This window comes from Gossypium arboreum, chromosome 10 (assembly GCF_025698485.1).
Source record: "Gossypium arboreum isolate Shixiya-1 chromosome 10, ASM2569848v2, whole genome shotgun sequence".
In the NCBI taxonomy this organism is placed as follows: Eukaryota; Viridiplantae; Streptophyta; class Magnoliopsida; order Malvales; family Malvaceae; genus Gossypium; species Gossypium arboreum.
Genome location: NC_069079.1, coordinates 73,033,562 through 73,042,701, shown reverse-complemented (window position 1 = coordinate 73,042,701; position 9,140 = coordinate 73,033,562).

Here is a 9,140-nt window from a genome sequence, read left to right as displayed (position 1 = left end):
TAATTATTAAGAAACTCAATCCATCTCCTTTGCCTAAGGTTCAGCTCCTTCTGAGTCAACAAATACTTAAGACCCCTGTGGTCTGTGTATATAATACACCTCTCCCCGTACAAGTAATGTCTCCAAAACTTAAGTGCAAATATCACTCCCGCCAACTCCAAATCATGAGTAGGATAGTTCCCTTCGTGAGGCTTAATCTGTCGTGATGCATATGCAACCACCTTACCCTCTTGCATTAACACAGAACCCAAACCTACATGTGATGTGTCACTGTACACAGTAAAACCCTTCCCAAACTCCGGCTGAATTAACACAGGTGCTTCAGTTAGAACTTTCTTCAATTTCTCAAAAGCTTCCTGCTGGGTCTCAGTCCATACAAACGGTACTCCTTTCCTTATGAGTTTTGTCAGAGGTGCTGCCATCACAGAAAAACCTTCCACAAACCTTCTGTAGTATCCTGCTAATCCTAGAAAACTCCGTATTTCTGACACTGACATAGGCGGCTTCCACTCCAAAATCGCTTCAATTTTTCGAGGGTCCACCTTAATCCCCTCAGCAGAGACCACATGACCTAAGAAGGTTACCTCCCTTAACCAAAATTCACACTTGCTGAACTTCACATAAAGTTCCTTCTCCCTTAACACTCACAGTACTATATGGAGATTCTCATCATGCTTCACTTCCGTTTCAGAATATACCAGGATATCGTCAATAAAGACGGCTACGAACTGATCCAAAAATGGTTGGAAAACACGATTCATCAGATCTATAAACGCTGCAGGAGCGTTCATCAGTCCAAATGGCATAACCAGAAACTCGTAATGACCATACCGAGTCCTGAATGCCGTCTTATGGATATCTGCCTCCTTGACCCTTAATTGATGATATCCAGATCGAAGGTCGATCTTGGAAAACAAAGATGCTCCTCTAAGCTGGTCAAACAGATCGTCAATCCTTGGCAGTGGATACTTATTCTTAATCGTCAGTTTGTTCAACTGGCAATAATCAATGCACATCCGCATCGTACCATCCTTCTTTTTCACGAATAGCACCAGTGCTCCCCATGGAGACACACTTGGCCTAATGAAGCCCCTATCCAACAACTCCTGAATTTGTGTCTTTAACTCCACTAACTCCTTCGGTGCCATCCTATACGGTGCGATGGACACGGGCACCGTTCCAGGCAACAAGTCAATTCCAAACTCAACTTCTCGGTTCGGAGGCAATCCTAGAAGCTCCTCCGGAAAGACATCTTGGAACTCTTTTACGGTCCTAACCTTATCCACTATCAGACCCTCTTCCCCCGACTGACTTACAAATGCCAAATAGGCCTCACAACCTTTCCGAATCCACTTTTCGGCTCTTAATACCGACACCACATTGGACGAATAATCCCTTCGCTCACCTATTACCATAACCTCTTCATCCTCCGTGGTCCTTAACACCATTCGTTTAGCAACACAATATAAAGTTTCCTTATGCTTAACAAGCCAGTCCATTCCCAGAATGAGATCAAACTCTCTGAACGGTAACTCCATCAAATCTCCAAGGAAAACCCTACCTTGAGTTTCTAAGGGTACATCCCTATACAGTTTATCTACCCTAACCGAGTGACCCAAAGGACTTAGCACAGATACCCCACTTACAATCCTCTTAGAGTGCACACCTAACGACCCCGATATGGCACATGCAATATAGGAATGAGTAGATCCCATATCCACCAAAGCAGTATACGGTATGCTAGAGACCAAAAACGTACCCGTTATGACGTCAGGTGTGTCGCCCTCCTCTCGACGACGAGCTGCATACACCAACGCTGGCTGTTGAGCTTCAGCATTTTCGGCACCCCTGCTAGGTGCGCCTCGGCCTTGACCATTTCCATTTCCATTCCTACCTTGCCCACGTCCTCTCGGTGGTTGTGGTCCACCTCTCATGGGTTGAGCAACCCTCTGTACAGCTACCTGAGCCTGATCAGCTCTCTAAGGACAGTCCTTAACTCTATGCTCCATAGATCCGCATTAGAAACAAGCACCGAAACATTTCCTGCACTCGCCCAAATGTACCTTACCACAGTCTCCACAGATTGGTAGTCTAACCACATTCATCGGCACTGCTCGAACTGGTTCCTCCACTTTTGCTCTCTTAACATTCCTATTAGCACCACTCGAGGGTCCTGAATCCCTCCGAAAACGGTTTCGATCCTTCTCTTGATTCTGCTTTTCAGCCCGTTTAACCTCCTCAGCTATCTTTGCCTTCTCCACCAAGACTGCAAAGTCCCACTCCCTCTGCGGAGCAATCAGCACCCTCAGGTCATCCCTAAGACCATCCTCGAAGCGCAAACTTTGCTCATATTCCGTAGCAACTATGCCCACGGCATACCGGCTCAGCCTTAGAAACTCGGCCTCGTACTCAGCAACTATTTTAACTACTTACACCAGATTCAAGAATTCCTTTCTGCGAGCATCCACATAACTTGCCCCAACGTACTTCCTTTAAAGGCCATCTTAAACAGTTCCCAAGTGACCCTATCAGCTGGGGTCCCTTCTCTCACAATGAGCCACCACTGATAGGCCTCGTCTCGCAGCAACGATACGGCTCCTTTCAGCTTCTGTTCCACCGAGCAGTCCAAGTCGTCCATAATCCATTTCGTGGCCTCCAACCAATACTCCGCCACATTCGGGGCTACACCAGACACGCCGTTAAAGATCTCCGCTCCATTAGCCCGAAGTCGTTCAGAAATAGATCCCCAAATTCCGTTGCCTGTACTTGTCCCGGCAACCGTTTCCAGAACACGAAGCATTGCCTATGACAGGGCATCATCCCTGGCACCACAGTCATGAGACTCCACCTTTATTGCCGGTGGTACCGATGCATCCGCCGCAGGCATATGCCCCGAAGACGAAGATCTCGCTCGAGCACTTCCTCGGCCCCGTCTACGGCCTCTTCCACGAGTGGATCTTGTACTCATATCATATTATCTGATTAGGAATTTTATGCATTAATTTCGTATTCCAGTGTTTGTTACAGATGTTTTATGAATCAGACAGTAATTCAAAGTTTGTTTTTCACAGAATCAAAATCAAGCTACAGTTTCAGTCTCTTATCAAATTTTCCTATGGTTTCAGTATCATCCTATCTAGAGTATCCTAGTGGAATTTCAGTACAGACAGATAATTAAAAAAATATTCAGAGAAGTTCAGAGTAATACTTATAGGCTTAGGACGGAGATTCGGAATGCCACCTTCCAAAGATCTAAATTTTGAAAATTGAGTTTTTTTTTAAATTTTGTTTTTAAAAATATTTGTTTTTGTAAACCCATTTCACAGCCGAGTTGTTGTAACTTGGCTCTGATACCATTAAATGTAACACCTCAAACCCAGCCTAGACGTTATGGCTGGATCTGACATGCCATATCAAAACGTTCCAAAAACATTTTAGGTCATTGTTCTAGAAAAACTTGTTTAGTGTTTTTAAAAGATAATTTCAATGCAAGTTAAAGTAAATAGAAGCTACGCACCAGGTAGGAAACCGAAAAAGAGGAGGTGAGTCCCTCGGACTGCTTAAGTACCAAGCTCCCTTCGGATTCAATCCTAGACATGCACACCACCATTACCACACCTTAACGTCGTGTATATTTCTAGGGAACCATTTTGATTAAGTCCATTTTAGGAAAAGTGATTAATTTTGGAAAAATATTCTCATTGTGGAAGCTTTGCTTGTTGTCGTGTTCTTTTGAAATCAATTACCGTTTTTGAAAACGCGCCCTAATGCTATCCAAATTCAATAGTTAAATATAAATAATACCTAACTCAATAAAACATATAAAACCCATCAAAGAAAATAATTAAGCGGCCTTATTACATTTTAAAAATCCAAAACCTTAAACGTAAATAAAAAAATGTCCAATTCACCAGAACAAAATCAACTTGCAGAACATGTGGCCACTTCGAATCCCTCACAGCTTCAAGCCCACTATGGTTGGGGATTACCTGCGTGGATGAAAAATAAATGGGTGAGTTTGGGAAACTCAAGTGTAAATTAACCCAACCATAGCCTATATCACCAACCACGTAAATGTAATAAGTTGGCCTTAGCCCGAGCGTAAGTCGAATAAAGCCCATAGGCCCATAACAGAATAGAACATATATTACATGTCTATGCAAAACCCAACCCATATCCAACCACATGCACCCCCATACCAACCTTTCACCATGTGGGGAGACTACTCGACCCACCCAACTGCTACATCCACGAAAATATGCAAAGATAGTCGCCAGCAATGTATAATGTGACAGTGTCACCAGAACAGATATATGTGGCAGTGCCACCAGATCAGATAATTATGGCATAGCCACCAGGACGCTTCCTTCATAATATAACCCATGTCCCTATGCAACAGATATATAATCATGGCATACATCACACAGAATTAAATCATCATGCTTTTCAGTCAAAAGTAACCCTAGGGGTATAATGGTAATTTTGCACCTAAGGATATATCAGTAATTTCTATACATAGGGGTATTAAGTAATTTGACTATTCTTAGGGTTTTCATGCATAGCATAGCCATTTACATACGACCAGAAACACTTACCACGTTTTCTTTTCGAGTTGGGCCCGTTGGCCCACTATCCCGACTTTGGCCCATTAAGCCCAAAAACATCGGAATGCACAGAATCGTGCACTCTACGGTCTTATCACTTTAATCTACCATATACATCAACTATTAATCTCACGAGCATACGCACACTCGCATGTTCTCAAAATACCGGCTTTTCGACATTTCGGCTTTTTGGCTATTGCCGATCTAGTCTATAAGAGGGTGTCAGTTACACACCTGTTTGTGACGATTCATTGACAAGATCCACGCACGAACTACCTACATTTATATTACTACCACGTTAATCTAACTACCGAAATGAACTACATATTAACCCCTTACCACATTCGGCCAAAAGCACCTTAGGCACTAGCGATCGTACCTTTGCCGAAGTTAGCGATTATATCAAGATCCAGTCGTTCTGCTTGTCCAAGCGATCATCAGCCTTTTGATCCCACTATTATCAAATTTAAAATAGTTATCACAACCCCCTTAGGGCTATAAGTCCAAAAAACAGCCTCCCTAACCTTTAGGGATTTTGGGTTTTTGAAGAATACGAAATAAAGACTAGGTTGAAACGACTTACCACTAATTCCTTCAGTCAACAATACCTCTTAATCCCCCTCGATTCTGGTGCAGTTCTAAGCCCACAAATGATAGCAAAAGTTGAGCCTTCAGTGATCTCAATATTTGGCTAAGTCCCTAGGAGTGTGGAGTTTTAAGTTTTTTTCTCTTGCAATTGTGTAACGAAAGATGAAATAGGAGGGTTTTGCTGTCGTCTTGTTGACAGAAACTTGAGGCTTAGAGAACTAAAGAATCGGTCAAGAATGATGAAAAAGATGAGAGAATTGGCTAGGAGAAATCGGCACAGAAGGAAATATGGCTTTCGGGATTTCAGCTTTTCTTATAGCAAATGGCTATGAAGGTTTAGGATCGTCTGAAGAAAAAGATGGAGATGAATAGGAGGATTGAAAGATTCGGCTATAGAGAAAAGAAGAAAAAGAAAAAAGTTGATGGAGAGAGGAGAAAAAGAAAAGAATAGGAGAATAGTCAGGAAACAGCACAACTTACCCCTAGTATCGAATTTATACTGGCACTTAACCTAGCCAAATTTTGCCCCCCTAAAGCACCCCTTGGCCGGCCAACTCTTTCTCCTCAAGAGTTCACCATTCGGCCAACACCGTTCTCCCTAATCAGCTCCTAAATCTTCTCCCTTATCAGCTCCTACATCCTCTCCCTTATCAACTCCTAAATCATCTCCCTTATCAGCTCCTAAATCTTCTCCTGACAGCCTTTCACTTCAGTTCCACTACTTACCTTTTTTGTTCATAAAAATTAATATTTCTAATTTACTTACCTTGCAACTCGAACTTAGCTCACCTTGGTCATCCACACGCCACCTCTAAAGCCCCCAAGTGGCGTCACATACCAACTTACCACAGGCTTCCTTGTGTTTTATTTTACCCAGTTAATACTTAAAAGCCTAGCTAACCAGAACCTCTTTTCCCTATGGATTAAAATCACTTAAAATTACCGGGTTTTTGCTTAAACTTGGGCCTTCTAGAGGCTCACTAACATAATTAAACCTACGCCAAATAGTCAAAACACAAAAATTTTAAAATTCATTGAAAGCCACAGAAATCCCGAAAATCTCGAAAATTGGGGCGTTAGATATGGCAAGTCTCGCCATACAAGTAATGTCTCCAAATTTTCAAGGAAAAAACAATGGCAGCAAGCTCTAGGTCATGGGTTGGGTAATTCTTCTCGTGAGGCTTCAATTGCTGTGAAGCATAGGCTATCACCTTGTCATCTTACATAAGTACACAACCCAATCCATTTAAGGATGCATCACTATAGACTCCAAACTCTTTTCCCGGTTCAGGTAGCACTAAAATAGGAGCTTCAGTCAGCAATGTCTTTAACTTTTCAAAACTTTGTTGACACTTCTCCGTCCATTCAAACTTAACGTCTTTTTGTAGCAGTTTCGTCATCGGAGTCGCTATCATGGAAAATCCTTTTACAAACCTTCGATAGTAACCGACTAAGCCCAAAAAGCTTCTAACCTCGGTTACATTCTTAGGCGATTTCCATTCAACAATTGCAAAAATTTTACTTGGATCAACTCAGATTCCTTCACCCGAAACTATATGACCCAAAAATCCAACTTCCTGGAGCCAAAATTCACTCTTGCTAAACTTAGCATACAGTTTCTTTTCCCGCAAGGTCTGCAACACAGTTTTCAGATGCTTCGCATGCTCTGTCTCATCTCTAGAGTAGATCAAAATGTCGTCAATAAACATAACGACAAACTTATCCAAATATGGCCAAAAGATCCTGTTCATTAGATCCATAAACACGGCTGGTGCATTCGTCAGCCCAGACGGCATGACAAGAAATTAATAATGGCCATACCTCATTCTGAAAGCTATCTTGGGTACATCCGACTCTTTAACTCGCAGCTGATAATAGCCAGACTTCAAGTCTATCTTGGAGAATACGGTGGCTCCTCTCAATTGGTCAAACAAATCATCAATCCTTGGTAAAGGATACTTATTCTTGATAGTCACCTTGTTCAGTTGCCGATAATCGATACATAACCTCATCAACACATCTTTCTTCTTCACGAACAACACGAGGGCACCCCAAGGTGAAAAACTTGGCCTTGCGAATCCTTTATCCGTCAGCTCTTGCAACTGTGCCTTCAACTCTTTCAACTCAGTTGGTGCCATTCTGTAAGGAGCAATAGAAATGAGAGTTGTCCCTGGCATCAACTTAATACCAAAGTCTATCTCCCTTTCAGGAGGTAGTTCGGGTAATTCTTCCGGAAACACAACTGGATACTCATATACTATCGGCACAGACTCAATCCTTAATGCAATTTCCTTAGTGTTCATCACAAACGCAAGGTAGGCTTCGTATCTTTTCCACATATATCTCTAGACAACCATTGCTGTGATTACAACCGACAGCGAACCCAATTCTCTTGATTCAACCCATAGAATCTTATCATCCGGGCATTTCAACTTAATATACTTACTTCCACAATTCATAATTACATCGTAAAGGGCTAACCAATCCATACCAAGTATTACATCAAATTCATCAAATGGTAACAACATAAGCTTAGCCGGGAAACAACAACCTTGAATCGTCAAAGGACAATTCTTACAGACTTTATCAACTAGAACTGACTTGCCTAGTGGGTTTAACACTCTAATAATGAATTCCGTAGGTTCCACAGGTATGTTCATACTAGACACCAATCTCATGCAGATATATAAATGCGTTGACCCCGGGTCAATTAAAGCAACAACACTTGTATGAAAAAGAGAGAAAGTGTGACAGCCCTAATTTGGCCCTAGTCGAAAAGTGGTTTCGGGATCATAAAGTCGAGTCACAAAAATAATTAGATGTTATATTTTGTGTTTGTTTCATGTGAAAGTGCATGTGTGAAAATTTCATGCTTTGATTTTTTCAATTATGAGTGAAATTATGAAATAGGACTTATGTGAAAATTTCTGAAAATGCTATAGGCTAATTTGTAGTGGCCAAATAATTTGTAGAGCAAAATAGGAGGATTTGCATGTCAAACCTACCATTTTATGTGTAGTGGCTGACCATCATGTTGGTGGTAGACAACATGTGCACTTGAGAATAATAAATTAAGACATGAAGTTATGGTACTAATTGATATGTGTCATTTTATGTCATAAATAAAGAGTAATAAAATAACAAAAGGAAGTGAAGGACAAAGTTTTGTCCATCTTTGTTCATCATAGCTGGAAATAGGAGAGCAAGAGAGGAGAAAGCTCTTGACAAATTCGGTCACTAAGGGGAAGAAGGTGCAGGGTAAGTTCATGGTAGTTTGCTTCTATCTTGATGTTCATGAGTTCTTCTTGATTCTACCTTAACTCATGAAGCATATTTTGATTTTTTTGGTTGTGTTGTAAGCATTCGGTCATGAATTGAAATGAGGTAAATGGTTGTTGTTTCATGTTCGTTTGTTGAAAAATGGAAGACAGGTGAAGTTGAGCCAAGTAAATGAGCATGCATGTGCCTTAGATGCTAAGGGGGAAAATCGGCTAACATGTTGTGTGTCTTATGGCCGAATATGAACTTGGATAGTATTGAGTAATGTTTGTGCTTTAAAATGATGAAATAGAGATTATGCTTAAGTGAAATCATAGGTATGTGATGATTGATTTGCGATATGCATGTTTAAATAACATGCATGCAAGGTATGTGTGAAAGAGTGATTTGGTAATAAATCTGCTTGGGATAGCAGCAGTAATGTGATTTTAGAAAATCACCATAAATTGTGGGAGATGAGTTAGAAGCATAATAAATTATGTAATTAAATATTAATGAGTCTAGTTTCTTATAAAAGAAACCATGTAAGCAAAAGAATTGCCGATAATGAGATATTTGAAGTGATATGGGATAGGGTCAAATGACTTTTGAATCCTCTGTTCTATTTTTATAAAATCATTATAAATTTTAAAAAAATGGTTATAAGATAAAGTTTATATCCTTAGACTC